This window comes from Oncorhynchus mykiss, chromosome 25 (genome assembly GCF_057628025.1).
Source record: "Oncorhynchus mykiss isolate SJ-2025 chromosome 25, ASM5762802v1, whole genome shotgun sequence".
Taxonomy (NCBI): Eukaryota; Metazoa; Chordata; class Actinopteri; order Salmoniformes; family Salmonidae; genus Oncorhynchus; species Oncorhynchus mykiss.
This window is the reverse complement of record NC_143046.1, coordinates 27940932-27960000: the sequence shown is the minus strand read 5'-3', so window position 1 is coordinate 27960000 and position 19069 is coordinate 27940932. Positions and strand designations below refer to the sequence as shown.

Sequence of the window (19069 nt, the reverse complement as noted above, 5' to 3'; positions counted from 1 at the left end):
TGCTGACATCATAAAGGAACAGTCCAATATAATAGTTTTCACAAAGAAAAAGTCCAGTTTTTTGGGGGGCTAACTTCACAGAATAGAACCTTTCTGCTGACATCACAATGGAATGTGACTCCTGCCAGGGCCCTCGCCTCACGTCTGCCTGTGAAGCTAGGGCTCCCTTATCCAATCACAGCCCAGGGAGGCTATTGGGTTGGACCTATCCCCAGGGGTGCTCATTAGAGACCTGGTGGTATTTGTTTGTTCTGAGAGGGGGAGAGAGAGAGATGGGGGGAGAGAGGGGGGAGAGAGAGGAGTAGGTGAGAGAGGGGAGAGAGAGGAGGGGGGAGAGAGGGGGAGAGAGAGGAGAGGGAGGGAGAGAGGGTAGTGGGTGCATTTTGTGGGAATGGTATGGTTTGCAGAGACATTATGTATCCAATTATCCCTCTCTTTCTCTCCTTCCTTACCCCGTTCTCTCCTTCCTTACCCCGTTCTTTCCTTCCTTACCCCGTTCTCTCCTTCCTTACCCCGTTCTCTCCTTCCTTACCCCGTTCTCTCCTTCCTTACCCTGTTCTCTCCTTCCTTACCCTGTTCTCTCCTTCCTTACTCCGTTCTTTCCTTCCTTACCCCGTTCTTTCCTTCCTTACCTCGTTCTTTCATTCCTTATCCCGTTCTCTCCTTCCTTACCCCGTTCTCTCCTTCCTTACCCCGTTCTTTCCTTCCTTACCCCGTTCTCTCCTTCCTTACTCCGTTCTCTCCTTCCTGACCCCGTTCTCTCCTTCCTTACTCCGTTCTCTCCTTCCTGACCCCGTTCTCTCCTTCCTTACCCCGTTCTCTCCTTCCTTACCCCGTTCTCTCCTTCCTTACCCTGTTCTCTCCTTCCTTACCCCGTTCTTTCCTTCCTTACCATGTTCCCTCCTTCCTTACCCTGTTCTCTCCTTCCTTACCCCGTTCTCTCCTTCCTTACCCCGTTCTTTCCTTCCTTACCCCGTTCTCTCCTTCCTTACCATGTTCTCTCCTTCCTTACCCCGTTCTCTCCTTCCTTACTCCGTTCTCTCCTTCCTTACCCCGTTCTCTCCTTCCTTACTCCGTTCTCTCCTTCCTGACCCCGTTCTCTCCTTCCTTACTCCGTTCTCTCCTTCCTGACCCCGTTCTCTCCTTCCTTACCCCGTTCTCTCCTTCCTTACCCCGTTCTCTCCTTCCTTACCCTGTTCTCTCCTTCCTTACCCCGTTCTTTCCTTCCTTACCATGTTCCCTCCTTCCTTACCCTGTTCTCTCCTTCCTTACCCCGTTCTCTCCTTCCTTACCCCGTTCTTTCCTTCCTTACCCCGTTCTCTCCTTCCTTACCATGTTCTCTCCTTCCTTACCCCGTTCTCTCCTTCCTTACTCCGTTCTCTCCTTCCTTACCCCGTTCTCTCCTTCCTTACTCCGTTCTCTCCTTCCTTACCCCGTTTTCTCCTTCCTTACCCCGTTCTTTCCTTCCTTACCCCGTTCTCTCCTTCCTTACCCCGTTCTCTCCTTCCTTACCCCATTCTTTCCTTCCTTACCCCGTTCTCTCCTTCCTTACTCCGTTCTCTCCTTCCTGACCCCGTTCTCTCCTTCCTTACCCTGTTCTCTCCTTCCTTACCCTGTTCTCTCCTTCCTTACCCCGTTCTTTCCTTCCTTACCCCGTTCTCTCCTTCCTTACCCCGTTCTCTCCTTCCTTACCCCGTTCTTTCCTTCCTTACCCCGTTCTCTCCTTCCTTACTCCGTTCTCTCCTTCCTGACCCCGTTCTCTCCTTCCTTACCCTGTTCTCTCCTTCCTTACCCTGTTCTCTCCTTCCTTACCCCATTCTCTCCTTCCTTACCCCGTTCTCTCCTTCCTTACTCCGTTCTCTCCTTCCTTACCCCGTTCTCTCCTTCCTTACCCCGTTCTCTCCTTCCTTACCCTGTTCTCTCCTTCCTTACCCCGTTCTCTCCTTCCTTACTCCGTTCTCTCCTTCCTTACCCCGTTCTCTCCTTCCTTACCCCGTTCTCTCCTTCCCTTTGTTTCTCCCACTCAGCTGCATGGCTGTGAATCCAGATCAATAGAGCAGTATGTCTGTCAGTGTTAGTGTGTGTCTCTGCGTGCGTGCACACGTGTGTGTGTGTGTGTGTGTGTGTGTGCGCGAGGGTGTTGATTGCTTACTGGGCAGTCTCGGAGATCACCTCCATGGGACCTGTGAGGTTGTGGCTTTATAGGCTTATTACTGGGTTGCTGAGTTAGCAACTCAGTCATTTTACCACCAACCCCCCGCCCACCCGCCCACCCGCCCTGTCTCTTTTACCTCAGCCTCTGTTACCACATGCCTCTTATGCACCAGTCTCTGTTACCACAGGCCTCTTATATACCAGTCTCTGTTACCACAGGCCTCTTATATACCAGTCACTGTTACCACAGGCCTCTTATATATCAGTCACTGTTACCACAGGCCTCTTATATACCAGTCACTGTTACCACAGGCCTCTTATATACCAGTCACTGTTACCACAGGCCTCTTATATACCAGTCACTGTTACCACAGGCCTCTTATATACCAGTCACTGTTACCACAGGCCTCTTATATACCAGTCACTGTTACCACAGGTATCTTATATACCAGTCTGTTACCACAGGTCTCTTATATACCAGCCACTGTTCCACGGGCCTCTTATATACCAGTCTCTGTTACCACAGGTATCTTATATACCAGTCACTGTTACCACAGGTCTCTTATATACCAGCCACTGTTCCACGGGCCTCTTATATACCAGTCACTGTTACCACAGGCCTCTTATATACCAGTCTCTGTTACCACAGGCCTCTTATATACCAGCCACTGTTCCACGGGCCTCTTATATACCAGTCACTGTTACCACAGCCCTCTTATATACCAGCCACTGTTCCACAGGCCTCTTATATACTAGCCAACCCTCCACTAGCAACACCTTTAGTACCAACCTGTGTATTACCTGACCCCTCGCTGCACAGCAGGCCTGGAGGTGGGGCGATTAGGAGGAAGGAACCAGGGGCTAGAACCCAGATGGGTTGGAGGCTTGCTGTTGGCTGTCGGGGCAGGGGATACTGGTGTGGTGACTAGCCTAGTGGCTGACACAGAGCTCTAACATCCTGAGCCATTGGAACCACTGGATCCATACGATCAGACAAGATTAGCTGTTTGACTGGGAAGTCATGACTGTCCACCAGCACCCTGCTGTGTGCGGGATTAAAGGTCAGGGTTAGAGGACTAATAGACATGGCTTTAGTGGTAAGCCCTGTTGTGATCCTAAGAGGTTGTACTGTAAGTCTAGTACGTGTCAGCTCAGCTGTAAAGGTTGAGCCTTGGTGTCGTGTACCAGAGAAAAAAGCACTTCTCGACCTTCTCGGCTGTACTGAATCCATTAGCTGACCTCAGATGTTGTCCCACTCTACCATTCTCTTCCTCTGTCTTTGCCTGTCTCCACCCTCCTCTTTCTCACCTCTCTCGTTACTCTCTTCTTCCTCTTCCCTTCCTCTCTTTCCCCTTCCATCTTCCTCCACCTCCTCCATCTCTCCTCATCCTCTTCTATTTCTGCCTCTCAATCTCTCTCCACCTTCTTCAACTCCCTCCCTCCCTCCCTCCCTCTCACGCTCCCAGCCCCAGCCTCAGTCTGAGTAAGCCTTTTAGCGTCCTGTGGGATTGTGTGAAATGAGATCCCTTCTCACAGCTGCTGTGGGTGGCTGAGCAGTTTCAGTGCCGCAGCCCGACGCACGCGCGCACACTCGCATTTGTGTGTAGTCTTCAAAATATGTCTTTGATCAGGGGATGACACAGTGCCCTGTGTGAGCCATGCACATGCTATAGCACCACATACGGAGAACCTACGCTGCTACTGTGTTTGATAGAGATACCTAATCTCCCTGCTACTGTGTTTGATAGAGATACCTAATCTCACTGCTACTGTGGCTAATGTTCTGTTGTAGAGACCGCCTTCAATGTCCTTAAACTCCTTGCCATTTCATGTAGGTCGGCTGTGTTTGTATGCATGTCTCCTCTTTCTTTTCTCTCTCTTCTCTCCTCTTCTCTGTGTCTTCATGTTAATTGCCTTTCTTGCAGGCTGTGCGGGTGGCTGACTCTTGCACGCCCCAGCGGTAGAGAGAGAGAGAGCGAGAGAAGAAGAGAGAGCCTTGAGTCGTTTCTGTTGCTCAATCTTCCATTGCACAGCAAACAGGAATACAATCGCTGCTCTGACCAACACACACACACACACACACACACACACACAGATACACACACACACACTGACCACGGTTCCCTGGGAAATGTATATAGGCTTGTGTAAATAGCAGTGCGCTGCTCGGATTGATTTTCTGTTGGCCCAATAAGAAAAGCGTTACCTCTGTATCACACTCTTCCTCAGGAGCAGGGAGGAAGCAGAAGGGGGAGGATGGGAAGGAGTGAAGGAGGGGTGATTAGGGAGGTAAACAGAGCAAGAAGGGACAGCTCACTGACTACTTTCTCACCCTATCTTTACCTTCTTCCAGAATAAATCACACACTCAGACTCACTGTCCTGACATATTCATACTGTTGACTCACTCACTCAATTACACACACTGACTAATACTATCCTGGTCATCTGTAAACATAAACACACAGTTATAACTCACACAGAGAAACATAGCAGACGTAACCAACTTCACATTAACTCAATTATACAGTGAAACTCAGTGACCCAGAGAGAAGAAGAGAGAAGCCCACACAGTTAATGGTAATTTCCATAGCCAACACAATGCATTCTGAAGAGTTTACAGAGAAAACTTGGCAGCAGCCTGGAGTGGGTGTACTGTCTGCATTCATTTGTCTCTAATTTAGCACTGGTGAAAGCTGAGAGAGGAATAATATATAAACATGCATACAGTAGGTACACACACACACACACACACACGCATACACACACACACGCACGCACGCACACACACACACACACACACACACACACACACACAGGCGCGCGCGCCTTTCAGACAGACACATACTCATGCATTCATGCACGTAGGTACTCTCCCTCTCTCTCTCTCTCTTTCTCTATTTGTCTCTCTCTCGCACTCGCTCTCCATCACACTCTATCTATTTGACTCTCTCTTTCTCAATTCCTATCTCTCTCTCTCTCTCTCTCTCTCTACCTCTCTCTCTATTCGTCTCTCTCACTCTATTTCTCTTTCAGAAAATAATGTCATGGCTTTAGAAGCTTCTGATAGGCTAATTGACATCATTTGAGTCAATTGGAGGTGTACCTGTGGATGTATTTCAAGGCCTACCTTCAAACTCAGTGCCTCTTTGCTTGACATCATGGGAAAATCTAAAGAAATCAGCCAAGACCTCAGATAAAAAACGTAAACCTCCACAAATCTGGTTCATCCTTGGGAGCAATTTCCAAACCCCTAAAGGTACCACGTTCATCTGTACAAACAATAGTATGCAAGTATAAACACCATGGGACCACACAGCCGTCATAACGCTCAGGAAGGAGAAACGGTCTGTCTCCTAGAAATGAACGTACTGAACGTATCAATCCCAGAACAACAGCAAAGGACCTTGTGAAGATGCTGCAGGAAACCGGTAGAAAAGTATCTATATCCACAGTAAAACGAGTCCTATATCGACATAACCTGAAAGGCCGCTCAGCAAGGAAGAAGCCACTGCTCCAAAACCGCCATAAAAAAAGCCATGCTACGGTTTGCAACTGCACATGGGGACAAAGATCGTAATTTTTGGAGAAATGTCCTCTGGTCTGATGAAACACCATTGAACTGTTTGGTCATAATGATCATTGTTATGTTTGGAGGAAAAAGGGGGAGGCTTGAAATTTGAAGAACACCATCCCAACCGTGAAGCACGGGGGTGGCAGCATCATGTTGTGGGGGTGCTTTGCTGCAGGAGGGACTGGTGCACTTCACAAAATAGATGCCATCATATTTGACCCAAGTTAAACAATTAAAGGCAATGCTACCAGATACTAACTGAGTGTATGTAAACTTCTGACCCACTGGGAATGTGATGAAAGAAATAAAAGCTGAAATAAATCATTCTCTCTACTATTATTCAGACATTTCACATTCTTAAAATAAAGTGGTGATCCTAACTGACCTAAAACAGGGAATATTTACTTGGATTAAATGAAAATGTAGGCTAATACCTAATACTATTACACCTTTATTTAACTAGGCAAGTCAGTTAAGAACAAATTCTTATTTTCAATGATGGTCTAGGAACAGTGGGTTAACTGCCTTGTTCAGGGGCAGAACAGATTTTTACCTTGTCAGCTCAGGTATTCGATCTTGCAACCTTGCGGTTACTATTCCAACGCTCTAACCACTAGGCTAACTGCCATCCCACCTTTTACAGACACAATCTATTTTACAATAGTTTTATTGTTTGTTTTTTAGTCCTTCCTCTATTTCTGATGTCCGTTCAATTTGATTTCTATTTGTAACTGTGCTATTTCACAAAAGTTCTGAACCTTTATACATTTGACAGATGTATGTTTTACATGTGTTATATTGTTGTTATTAGTCCCTCCCTTCAGCTCCATTCAGCCCCTCCCATCTATCTCTTAACACCATCCAGTCCCTCCCTTCAGCTCCATTCAGCCCCTCCCATCTGTCTCTTAACACCATCCAGTCCCTCCCTTCAGCTCCCTTCAACCCCTCCCATCTATCTCTTAACACCATCCAGTCCCTCCCTTCAGCTCCATTCAACCCCTCCCATCTATCTCTTAACACCATCCAGTCCAACCTTCAGCTCCATTCAGCCCCTCCCATCTGTCTCTTAACACCATCCAGTCCCTCCCTTCAGCTCCATTCAGCCCCTCCCATCTATCTCTTAACACCATCCAGTCCTCCCTTCAGCTCCATTCAGCCCCTCCCATCTGTCTCTTAACACCATCCAGTCCCTCCCTTCAGCTCCATTCAGCCCCTCCCATCTGTCTCTTAACACCATCCAGTCCCTCCCTTCAGCTCCATTCAACCCCTCCCATCTGTCTCTTAACACCATCCAGTCCAACCTTCAGCTCCATTCAGCCCCTCCCATCTATCTCTTAACACCATCCAGTCCAACCTTCAGCTCCATTCAACCCCTCCCATCTGTCTCTTAACACCATCCAGTCCAACCTTCAGCTCCATTCAACCCCTCCCATCTATCTCTTAACACCATCCAGTCCAACCTTCAGCTCCATTCAACCCCTCCCATCTATCTCTTAACACCATCCAGTCCCTCCCTTCAGCTCCATTCAACCCCTCCCATCTATCTCTTAACACCATCCAGTCCAACCTTCAGCTCCATTCAACCCCTCCCATCTATCTCTTAACACCATCCAGTCCAACCTTCAGCTCCATTCAACCCCTCCCATCTATCTCTTAACACCATCCAGTCCCTCCCTTCAGCTCCATTCAACCCCTCCCATCTATCTCTTAACACCATCCAGTCCAACCTTCAGCTCCATTCAACCCCTCTCATCTATCTCTTAACACCATCCAGTCCCTCCCTTCAGCTCCATTCAACCCCTCCCATCTATCTCTTAACACCATCCAGTCCAACCTTCAGCTCCATTCAACCCCTCCCATCTATCTCTTAACACCATTCAGTCCCTCCCTTCAGCTCCATTCAACCCCTCCCATCTATCTCTTAACACCATCCATTTTGGATTTCTATTTGCCATATATTTTTCAACTATACTGTGATGCTTCACAAAAGTACTGAACCTTTCTGTTCTCATTGTTCCTACAGATTGTAAATTAAGGATAAATATATTTGCTATAATAATAATTATATTATTGATCGATTGACTATGACTTTTCAGATCACCCAGTATTGCTGTCTGCAGCGTTATTTCAAGGTAAATGTTGTAATTCTTCAGCCGTTCCTGGACCTGTGACCAAAAACGAGCTACATATGGACAGTAACAAAATAAATGATCTAATGACTCTGCCTCCTCACAGTAAAATCTGCAGAGCTGGGAAGATTGTATCCCTCATATATGTATAACATTATATTGGTTGCAAGAATTTTGTATAATCATTTAAATTGAACATTTCAAATCGGTCATTGTTTTGCATATCAGTTCATAAACCATGTGCCATGGATTCGGTTCATCGAAAATCTCTTCCCAACTATTTTGTAATTGATATGGCACAGCTGTCAATTTGTTGGTCCTTAAATGAAACTGGTATATATATTTTTTTCTCACAATTTTCTTGAACCATTTTTGGTCTTTAATACAGGGCCGACCGACAGACAAGTTCCTTACTTTTCCCCCTTCTACTTGCATCTTCCATTTTTGTGGTAATGCTGCAATTAGTTGGTTGTAATTTTGGGTAGAGCAGACATTACTACATGTCTGTGTTAGCTGCATGTGTGACATAACTCCACCAGTCCTATTTATCAAATCTAATCAAAGTTTATTTGTCACGTGCGCCGAATACAACAGTGAAATGCTTACTTACAGGCTTACAGGCAATGGTGCGAAAAAAAAGTATGTGTGTGTGTGTGTGTGTGTGTAGGTAAGTAAAGAAATAAAACAACAGTAAAAATACATTTGAAAAAAGAGTAGCAAGGCTGTATACAGACACCTGTTAGTCAGGCTTATTGAGGTAGTATGTACATGTAGGTATCGTTAAAGTGACTATGCATGGGACACAATGGTGGGACACAATGATGATATAATTTACAAAGATTATACCTTTTTTTTTAAATGTTATCGAAAAAGATGGGGTTTTATCAATTAGTATATTTGACTTTATTAGTATATTTGAGTATATTTGTTATATTATTTGTTCTCTTTTCAGGTGGATTAGGCTGAAATTGCAATCAACTTTCTATGGCTTGTTTTAAAAATATTGATTTTTAGGGATGATTTCGTTTTCAAATTACCTAAAGTGAGCGGTTGTAATTTGAATTAAGGGAAAAAGGCTATTCTTGAACATGGGGTGAGACATTCTTACTAATTTACTAGAGAACCATTTTGGATTTACAGGTAAGTATAACGTTTGTATGACTGATGCCTTTAGTGAGAGGTCTAATGCTTTAATATTTAATCATTTCTGCCATCCAAATTCATATTCATTATATAAATAGGCCCTTTTAATTTTGTCTGGCTTGACATTCCAAATAAATTTGAATATTTTTTGCTCATATAAATTTAAAAGCAGGTTGCTAGGTGTAGGCAAAACCATAAGCAAATTGTAAACTGTGATATGACTAAAGAGTTAATCGGGGTAATTTTTCCACAAATAGACAGGTATTTTCCTTTCCATGGTAGCAAGATCTTATCTATTTTTGCTAACTTTCTATTAAAATTGATTGGAGTGAGATCATTTCTTTGTTTTGGGATATATATACCGAGTGTGTCCACATCACCGTCAGACCATTTTATTGGTAAACTACACGGTAATGTAAAAGTAAGTATTTTTTTAGTGATTCAATACGTAATATAACACTTATCATAATTTGGTTTTAATCCAGAGAGGTTCAAAAAAGTATCTAGATCCTCTATGTGTCTCTCCCTGATCTGTTTCACCTGTCTGTGATTGTCTCCACCCCCTCCAGGTGTCGCCCATCTTCCCCATTATCAATCAATCAATCAAATGTATTGAAAAAGCCCTTCTTACATTAGCTGATGTCACAAAGTGCTGTTCAGAAACCCAGCCTAAATCCCCAAACAGCAAGCAATGCAGATATAGAAGCACGGTGGCTAGGAAAAACTCCCTAGAAAGGCCGGAACCTAGGAAGAAACAGGTGTCTTTTATACTGATAACAAGTTCAAACAGGTGCCATTAATACAGGTAACTACTGGAGGACAGAGGAGCCTCTTAAAGAATAAGTTACAGGTCTGTGAGAGCCAGAAATCTTGCTTGTTTGTAGGTGACCAAATACTTACTTGCCTGCCGTCCTGGACCTTTGCCTCTGTTTCTGTAATAAACATTGGTCTGCATCTGGGTCTTACCTTATTCTGATAGTACGAACTGGCCATGACTGGCCATGACTGACCTAGCAGACCCGAGCCCGCTGCGCGATGCCATCTCCTCTCAAGGAGCCACCATCAGGAAGCATGAGGAACTGCTTCGTGGCCTTATGGAGGGGGTCCAAACGTTGGCTGAACGCCATGACCGGGTATTGGACGGTCAATTCCACAGGTTTTCTGGGATGCAGCCTATCACGGTGGTAACCCCACAGCCCCTCAGTAACCCAGCTGCTAGCAGCACCGTCTCATCGGCCACTCCACCTTCTCGGCAGCCCCCCCCCCCCCCCCGGAATGCTTCAATGGAGAGTTGAGCACCTATCGGGTGTTTCTCGCTCGAGTTTCAACCCTCCTCCTTCCCCTCGGATCACTCCAAGATAGCCTATCTCACCACGCTGATGTCCGGGAGGGCTCTCACCTGGGCTGCTGCTGTATGAGAACAGCAGCCGGCCGTATGCGTTAGTCTGGAGGGATTTGTGGCAGAGGTGAAGAAGGTTTTTTACGCCCCGTTCTCTGGCAGAGAAGCTGCACGGAGGCTAATCCAGCTTCGGCAGGGCTCCTGAAGTCTGGCTGACTATGCGGTGGATTTCTGCGCGTTGGCAATAGAGAGTGCTTGGAACCAGGAAGCTCCGTTCGATATGTTCTTGCACGGCGTGTTGGAGGAGATCAAGTATGTGCTTGCTGCTCGGATCTCGATTCCCTCAACGCTTTGACCATCTGAATCAATGCGCGACTACGGGAATGACGGAGGGAGAGGAAATTTGATTTCGCTCGCACGCCCAGGGATCCCACCTGGCCTCCAGGTCAACCCGGTAGCTCCCAACGGTCTCGTTTCCGAGAGAACCTGAGGCTTCCCGACCTGCCGAAGACGGCAGAGTCACCGCTTACTGACCCTATGCCAATGGGCAGCGCTGGGCTGTCATCAGCGGAACGGCAATACAGGATCGACACAAAGTGTTGTCTGTATTGCGGGATTCTTGGCCATTTCATGTCCTCTTGTCCTCTAAAGAGGCCAGGCTCACCGGTAGGAGCAAGGACTCTGGTGGGCCCTATGGAGAACATTCCTGCTTCCCCTGCTTGCACACCTTTTCAAGCCATTCTGCTGTGGGGAGACCAGTCCAAATCTCTCCGGGTTCTCATTGACTCTGGGGCCAACGAGAGTTTTTTGGACGCTACCCTGGTGTCCGAGCTGAACATCCCCACTCAGCCCCTCTCCATTCCCATGGACGTTAGAGTGGTGGACAGGAGCTCTATAGGCCGAGTCACCCACAACACCACTCCCATCCACCTACGGGTGTCAGGGAACCACAGCAAGGCCATCCAGTTCCTGCTCATCAAGTCCCCTCTGATTCCTGTGGTATTGATATTCTCCTGACTCCAACGACATAATCCCCTTATTAACTGGTCTACTGGTGCCATCATGGGCGGTTTGTCTTCGTCTACACTGATGACATCCTCGTCTTCTCCCACTCTCCTCAAGAACACGTGCTCCACGTCCAGCAGGTCCTTCAACGCCTTCTGGAGAATCAGTTGTTTGTGAGAGCGGAGAAGTGCGAGTTCCATTGCTCCACCATCCCCTTTCTGGGTTACATCATCTCTGCTGGGAGTGTCCAGATGGATCCCGGGAAGGTGAGAGCAGTGATGGATTGGTCTACGTCCAGGGTGCAGCTGCAATGTTTCCTGGGGTTGCCAATTTCTATCGCCACTTTATCCGGGGTTACAGCACCCTGTCTTCCCCCCCTGTCAGCACTCACCTCTGCCAAGGTTCCGTTCACGTGGTCCCCAGCTGCTGACCGGGCGTTCTGGGACCTCGAACATCGTTTCACCACAACTCCCATCCTGGTTCATCTGGACCCATCTCGTAAGTTCGTGGTGGAGGCCGATGCGTCGGACGTTGGAGTATGGGCTGTCCTGTCCCAGCGTTCTGCCCTTGACCTCAAGCTACATTCCTGCACCGCCTTCACCCATGGCCTCAATGCCACAGAAAGGAACTACGATGTGGGGAATCGAGAGCTTCTCGCGGTGAAGATGGCATTGGAGGAATGGAGGCACTGGCTGGAGGGGGTGGAACATCTGTTCATTGTGTGGACTGATCACAAGAACCTGGAGTATCTCCGCACCACCAAGTGCCTCAACTCCAGGCAAGCCAGATGGGCCCTGCTGTTCACACGGTTCAACTTCTCCCTCTCGTACCGGGCGGGATCTAAGAATATCAAGCCGGAGGCACTGTCCCACCGCTATAGCCCCACGACTGCTACCCCAGAACCCAATACTTTTCTTCCCACCTCATGCCTGGCGACGGCACTCAGCTGGGGAATAGGGAAGCAAGTCCATAAGGCGCAGCGTTCTCAGCCAAACCCCGGGGGGGGGGGGCTGATAACCGGGCCCTGATAACCAGATGTTCTCGACACTGTCTGCTCTGCGGTCCTGGAGTGGGCCCCACTCCTCCAGGCTGGCTTGCCACTCGGGTGCCCTGTCGGACCCTGGCCTGTGTGTGACAGCGCTTTTGGTGGCCTACCATGGTCCCGGACATGTCTGCATTCTTTGCCGCTTGCACAATTTGTACACAGAAGAAGACTCCTCTGCAAGCTTTGGCTGGTCTCCTCCAACCTATGCCTGTCCCCCACCGTCCCTGGTCTCATATCTCCGTGGACTTTGTCACGGGTCACCGCCATCCTGACCGTGGTGGATCGCCTCTCTAAAGCTGCCCACTTCATTCCTCTCCCCAAACTACCCTCTGCCAGAGAGATGGCCTAGCTCATGGTGCAGCACATCGTCCGGATCCATGGACTGCCCATGGACATGGTCTCCGACCAGGGTCCTCAGTTCTCATCCCAGTTCTGGAAGGCGTTCTACACCCTCATTTGGTCCAACAGCCAGTCTGAGAGAGACAACCAGGACCTCGAGACCACCCTGCGCTGCCTGGTCTCTGCCAATCCCACCACCTGGAGCCAGCAGCTTGTGTGGGTCGAATATGCCCGCAACACCCTTTCCTGCTCTGCCACAGGACTATCTCCCTTCTAATGTTCTCTGGGGTATCGGCCCCTGCTCTTCCCTGAGCAGGAAGAGGAGGTGCCCAGATGTTTGTCTGCCGCTGTCGTCATACCTGGAGGAGAGTCCGGTCGGCCCTCCTCAAGACCACCTCCAGGAATCGACGGCAAGCGGATCACCATCGGACCCCGACTCCCCGGTATCGTCTCAGGCAGAAGGTATGACTCTCCCCCCGGGATCTGCCCCTCCGGGTGAAGTCTCGCAAACTGTCCCCCCGGTTTATCGGCCCTTTCCCCATCTCCAAGGTCATTAGTCCCTCTGCTGTTCGTCTTCTGTTGCCAAGTACTCTTCGTATACACTCCACCTTTCATGTGTCCCGTATCAAGCCCGTGTCTCACAGTCCCTTGTCTTCCATTTCCAGGCCCACCCCTTCTCCCCGTGTCGCCGATGGCCATCCGGCGTACACGGTGAGATGCCTCCTGATGGTTTGACCACGGGGCAGGGGTTTCCAGTACCTGGTTGACTGGGAGGGTTATGGCCCGGAGGAGAAGTGCTGGGTCCCCGCTAGAGAGATTCTGGACCCAGCCCTCATCGCGACTTCTACCGCCGGCACCCCGGTCAACCAGGTATGCACCCCGGTAGGACACTAGGTGGCGCCCCTAGGGGGGCGGGGGACTGACTATCACACCCTGATCTGTTTCACCTGTTGTCTCCACTCCCCTCCAGGTGTCGCCCATCTTCCCCATTATCCTCTGTGTATTTATACCTGTATTCTCTGTTTGTCTGTGGCCAGTTCGTCTTGTTTGTCAAGCTTACCAGCGTTTGTCCTGTCAGCTCCTGTCTTTTCCCAGCCTCTCTTTTTCTCGTCTTCCTGGTTTTTGACCCCTGCCGCCTGACCACTATGCCTGCCTGCCATCCTGTACCTTTGCCCCATCTGGATTTCCGACCTCTGCCTGACCTGACCCTGCCTGCCGTCCTATACCTTTGCCTCTGTTTCTGTAATAAACATTGTTAGGTCTGCATCTGGGTCTTACCTTATCCTGATACTATGAGGCTGTGGAGGGATTCTAATTGTGGTTTTAAAAGAAAACATTAATCATCAGCATACAATGACACCTTTGTTTTTAAGCCATGGATTACTAATGCCTTAATATTATGGTTGGATCTCATTTTAACAGCTAACATTTCGAAGGCAAAAATAAATAGATATGCCAATAGTGGACAACCTTGTTTTACTCCTCTTGACAGTTTAAAACTTTGAGATGTAGACCTTATATACTATTTTACACCTGGGGTTACTATACATAATTTTAACCCATTTTATAAGAGATTCTCCAAAATTGAAATATTCTCGGTATTTAAATATAAACCATAGTCATACTTTATCAAAAGCCTTTTCAAAGTCAGCTATGAAAACCAGGCCTGGTTTCCCCGATATTTCATTGTATTCTATTGTTTCCAGTACTTGTCTTATATTATCTCCAATGTATCGTCCATGTAAAAAAAAACTGTCTGATTAGGATGAATAATATCTGACAAAACCTTTTTGATTCTATGCGGCAAGCATTTAGCTAGAATTTTTGCATCACAACACTAAAGTGTAAGAGGCCTCCGTTTTTAAATGGACTGTATCTTTATAGATACCACTTGGATACTGTTTCAGTAATAATGAAATCAGACCTTATTGCATGTCCGATAATCTACCGTTTATATAGGAGTGGTTAAAACATGCTAATAATGGTTCTCTGAGTATATATAAAAAAAGTTTGGTATACTTCCACTGTTATGCCATCCAGCACTGGAGTTTTTCCGAACTTAAAGGCTTTAATTGCATCAAGAAATTCCTCCTCTGTAATTTGGCCTTCACATGACTCTTTCTATACAGCCTTTCTTAATAGCAAGGCTATGCTCACTGATTTTATTATTTTTGGGTCAGTCACGGTGGTCAGGTATTCTGTCACCTTGTACTCTGTTTTTTTGTATATTCTTTCCAATGTGTCAAGTAATTATCTTTTTGTTTTCTCATGATTTGGTTTGGTCTCTCTCTATTTCTCTCTGTCCCGCTCTCACTCACTCACTCACTCACTCACTCACTCACTCACTCACTCACTCACTCACTCACTCACTCACTCACACACTCACACACTCACACACTCACACACTCAGGAGGAATGGGTCCTTCCCCCAGGCTAGCATTGAACTTTTCCTCTCTCTAGCTGAAAAGCACCCTGTTCACCCTGTTCTGACAGGCCTTATGTGAACGCCCTGATTAGAGAGAGAGAGAGAGAGAGAGAGAGAGAGAGAGAGAGAGAGAGAGGGGTGGGCGGCTGAGATGGAGGGGAGAGAGGGGGGTACAGGATAAAGGAGTGTGAGAGAGAAGATTAGGAGAGAGGAAGGTAAAGTAGAGGTGAAGAGAGGATGAAGGGAAGAGGAGGAAGAACAAAGGACATTTGGGTTTATTGTTACTCATAGACTAGGGTTGAGCCAGTTTGTTATAGCAGGAAAATAATCTTGCAGCAACAGGAAATGTGAATTATTATGTGGTTTATAATTAATAGAGTTCCAAATGTATTCAAACTCAAAACCATAAAAAGGAATAACCCAAGGAGGTCGAGATGCAAAAATAATATCATTAATTTAATCCATGCACAAAAGAATGCAAAAAGTGCTATAAAAAGAAAAAAACACAGAATGAGAATGGTGGAGGGAGTGAAACTATAGTGAGCGAAGGAGTGTGAGGATGATGGAGGGAGTGAAACTATAGTGAGCGGAGGAGTGTGAGGATGATGGAGGGAGTGAAACTATAGTGAGCGGAGGAGTGTGAGGATGATGGAGGGAGTGAAACTATAGTGAGAGGAGGAGTGTGAGGATGGTGGAGGGAGTGAAACTATAGTGAGCGAAGGTGTGTGAGGATGGTGGAGGGAGTGAAACTATAGTGAGCGGAGGTGTGTGAGGATGATGGAGGGAGTGAAACTATAGTGAGCGAAGGAGTGTGAGGATGATGGAGGGAGTGAAACTATAGTGAGCGGAGGAGTGTGAGGATGGTGGAGGGAGTGAAACTATAGTGAGCGAAGGAGTGTGAGGATGATGGAGGGAGTGAAACTATAGTGAGCGGAGGAGTGTGAGGATGATGGAGGGAGTGAAACTATAGTGAGCGAAGGTGTGTGAGGATGATGGAGGGATGAAACTATAGTGAGCGAAGGTGTGTGAGGATGATGGAGGGAGTGAAACTATAGTGAGCGAAGGTGTGTCAGGATGATGGAGGGAGTGAAACTATAGTGAGCGGAGGAGTGTGCGGATGATGGAGGGAGTGAAACTATAGTGAGCGAAGGTGTGTGAGGATGATGGAGGGATGAAACTAAAGTGAGCGGAGGAGTGTGAGGATGGTGGAGGGAGTGAAACTATAGTGAGCGAAGGAGTGTGAGGATGATGGAGGGAGTGAAACTATAGTGAGCGGAGGAGTGTGAGGATGATGGAGGGAGTGAAACTATAGTGAGAGGAGGAGTGTGAGGATGGTGGAGGGAGTGAAACTATAGTGAGCGAAGGTGTGTGAGGATGGTGGAGGGAGTGAAACTATAGTGAGCGGAGGTGTGTGAGGATGATGGAGGGAGTGAAACTATAGAGAGCGAAGGAGTGTGAGGATGATGGAGGGAGTGAAACTATAGTGAGCGGAGGAGTGTGAGGATGGTGGAGGGAGTGAAACTATAGTGAGCGAAGGAGTGTGAGGATGATGGAGGGAGTGAAACTATAGTGAGCGGAGGAGTGTGAGGATGATGGAGGGAGTGAAACTATAGTGAGCGAAGAAGTGTGAGGATGATGGAGGGATGAAACTATAGTGAGCGAAGGTGTGTGAGGATGATGGAGGGAGTGAAACTATAGTGAGCGAAGGTGTGTCAGGATGATGGAGGGAGTGAAACTATAGTGAGCGGAGGAGTGTGCGGATGATGGAGGGATGAAACTAAAGTGAGCGGAGGAGTGTGAGGATGGTGGAGGGAGTGAAACTATAGTGAGCGGAGGAGTGTGTGGATGATGGAGGGAGTGAAACTATAGTGAGCGGAGGAGTGTGAGAACGGTGGAGGGAGTGAAACTATAGTGAGCGGAGGAGTGTGAGGATGATGGAGGGATGAAACTAAAGTGAGCGGAGGAGTGTGAGGATGGTGGAGGGAGTGAAACTATAGTGAGCGGAGGAGTGTGTGGATGATGGAGGGAGTGAAACTATAGTGAGCGGAGGAGTGTGAGAACGGTGGAGGGAGTGAAACTATAGTGAGCGGAGTGTGAGGATGATGGAGGGAGTGAAACTATAGTGAGCGAAGGTGTGTGCGGATGATGGAGGGAGTGAAACTATAGTGAGCGGAGGAGTGTGAGGATGAATGAGGGAGTGAAACTATAGTGAGCGGAGGAGTGTGCGGATGATGGAGGGAGTGAAACTATAGTGAGCGAAGGTGTGTGAGGATGATGGAGGGATGAAACTAAAGTGAGCGGAGGAGTGTGAGAACGGTGGAGGGAGTGAAACTATAGTGAGCGGAGGAGTGTGAGAACGGTGGAGGGAGTGAAACTATAGTGAGCGAAGGTGTGTGAGGATGGTGGAGGGAGTGAAACTATAGTGAGCGGAGGAGTGTGAGGATGGTGGAGGGAGTGAAACTATAGTGAGAGGAGGAGTGTGAGGATGGTGGAGGGAGTGAAACTATAGTGAGAGGAGGAGTGTGAGAACGGTGGAGGGAGTGAAACTATAGTGAGTGAAGGTGTGTGAGGATGATGGAGGGAGTGAAACTATAGTGAGCGGAGGTGTGTGCGGATGATGGAGGAAGTGAAACTATAGTGAGCGAAGGTGTGTGAGGATGATGGAGGGATGAAACTAAAGTGAGCGGAGGAGTGTGAGGATGGTGGAGGGAGTGAAACTATAGTGAGCGGAGGAGTGTGCGGATGATGGAGGGAGTGAAACTATAGTGAGCGGAGGAGTGTGAGAACGGTGGAGGGAGTGAAACTATAGTGAGCGGAGGAGTGTGAGAACGGTGGAGGGAGTGAAACTATAGTGAGCGGAGGAGTGTGAGAACGGTGGAGGGAGTGAAACTATAGTGAGCGGAGGAGTGTGAGAACGGTGGAGGGAGTGAAACTAAAGTGAGCGAAGGTGTGTCAGGATGATGGAGGGAGTGAAACTATAGTGAGCGAAGGTGTGTGAGGATGATGGAGGGAGTGAAACTATCGTGAGCGAAGGTGTGTGAGGATGATGGAGGGAGTGAAACTAAAGTGAGCGGAGGAGTGTGTAGATCAATGAAGGAGGTGTTTATCTCTCCGTTGTCTCCTGAGCTTTTGTCTCGCTCCTCATCCCTCACTCCTCATCCCTCGCTCCTCATCCATCACTCCTCCTGTCGCCATGGCTGCAGCATCGCAGCGGGATACAGCTGCAGAGAGGGCCTGAGATCCAATAGAACAACGCCGCTTTATGGCCCATAGAAATAGAGTGAGTAGAACGGACAGTTTTCACAAAGTCATTCCAATATGGAGTAACAGCTATAGGCCTTGGACCTTTTCTCACCATCCACGGTATGAGAGAGTTTAAGAGGGAGGCCAGTGGGCATGTGTAGTAGAGAGACCCTGAGGCTGCTTGTCCCCTAGCCCTCTCCACTTCCTGGAAAGAAAAAAACGTCTCTGTGTCGGTATCCATGTCCTCTGTAAACGCTTCCAACGCTTTCTCTACCTGCGTCTCAGCACAGTCTCTCGCTCTCTCTCCCTCTCCCGTTTCTTGAAGTCTTCGCTTCCTCTCTTCGTCCTCCTGAAGAGAGTGTGCGTTTATCTCTCCATTTTTCGGGCGCATGAAGCTTTCATTAGCAGCTACTCTGTGCTCATCAATGCAAATGTATGGATTCCATTACTCCTATTTTATCTCTTCTTGCCAGCACAAATTCCCCCTCGCACCGCAAATTGATTAACCAGCTTGCTGTGCTGGTTCAAAAACCCCAGAGAAAGCTGGGTGATTTGGAGAGGTGGTAGGTAATGAGCAATGGACACATCCGTTCTGATCAGCAGTGCACATTTTTTAAAATTCTTTCAGCAGACGACAATGAAAAGCTGTTAAGACTCAGGGTCTATCGCTGCAT

General features: G+C 47.9%; 1 protein-coding gene across 1 annotated transcript in view; it reads left to right on the top strand.

Annotated features, from left to right (window-relative positions):
• LOC110504900 (SPARC (osteonectin), cwcv and kazal like domains proteoglycan 1) overlaps positions 1 to 19069 on the top strand; it is a 449363-nt gene that overhangs the window by 99291 nt on the left and 331003 nt on the right. The gene's annotated exons all lie outside the window — the stretch shown is intronic.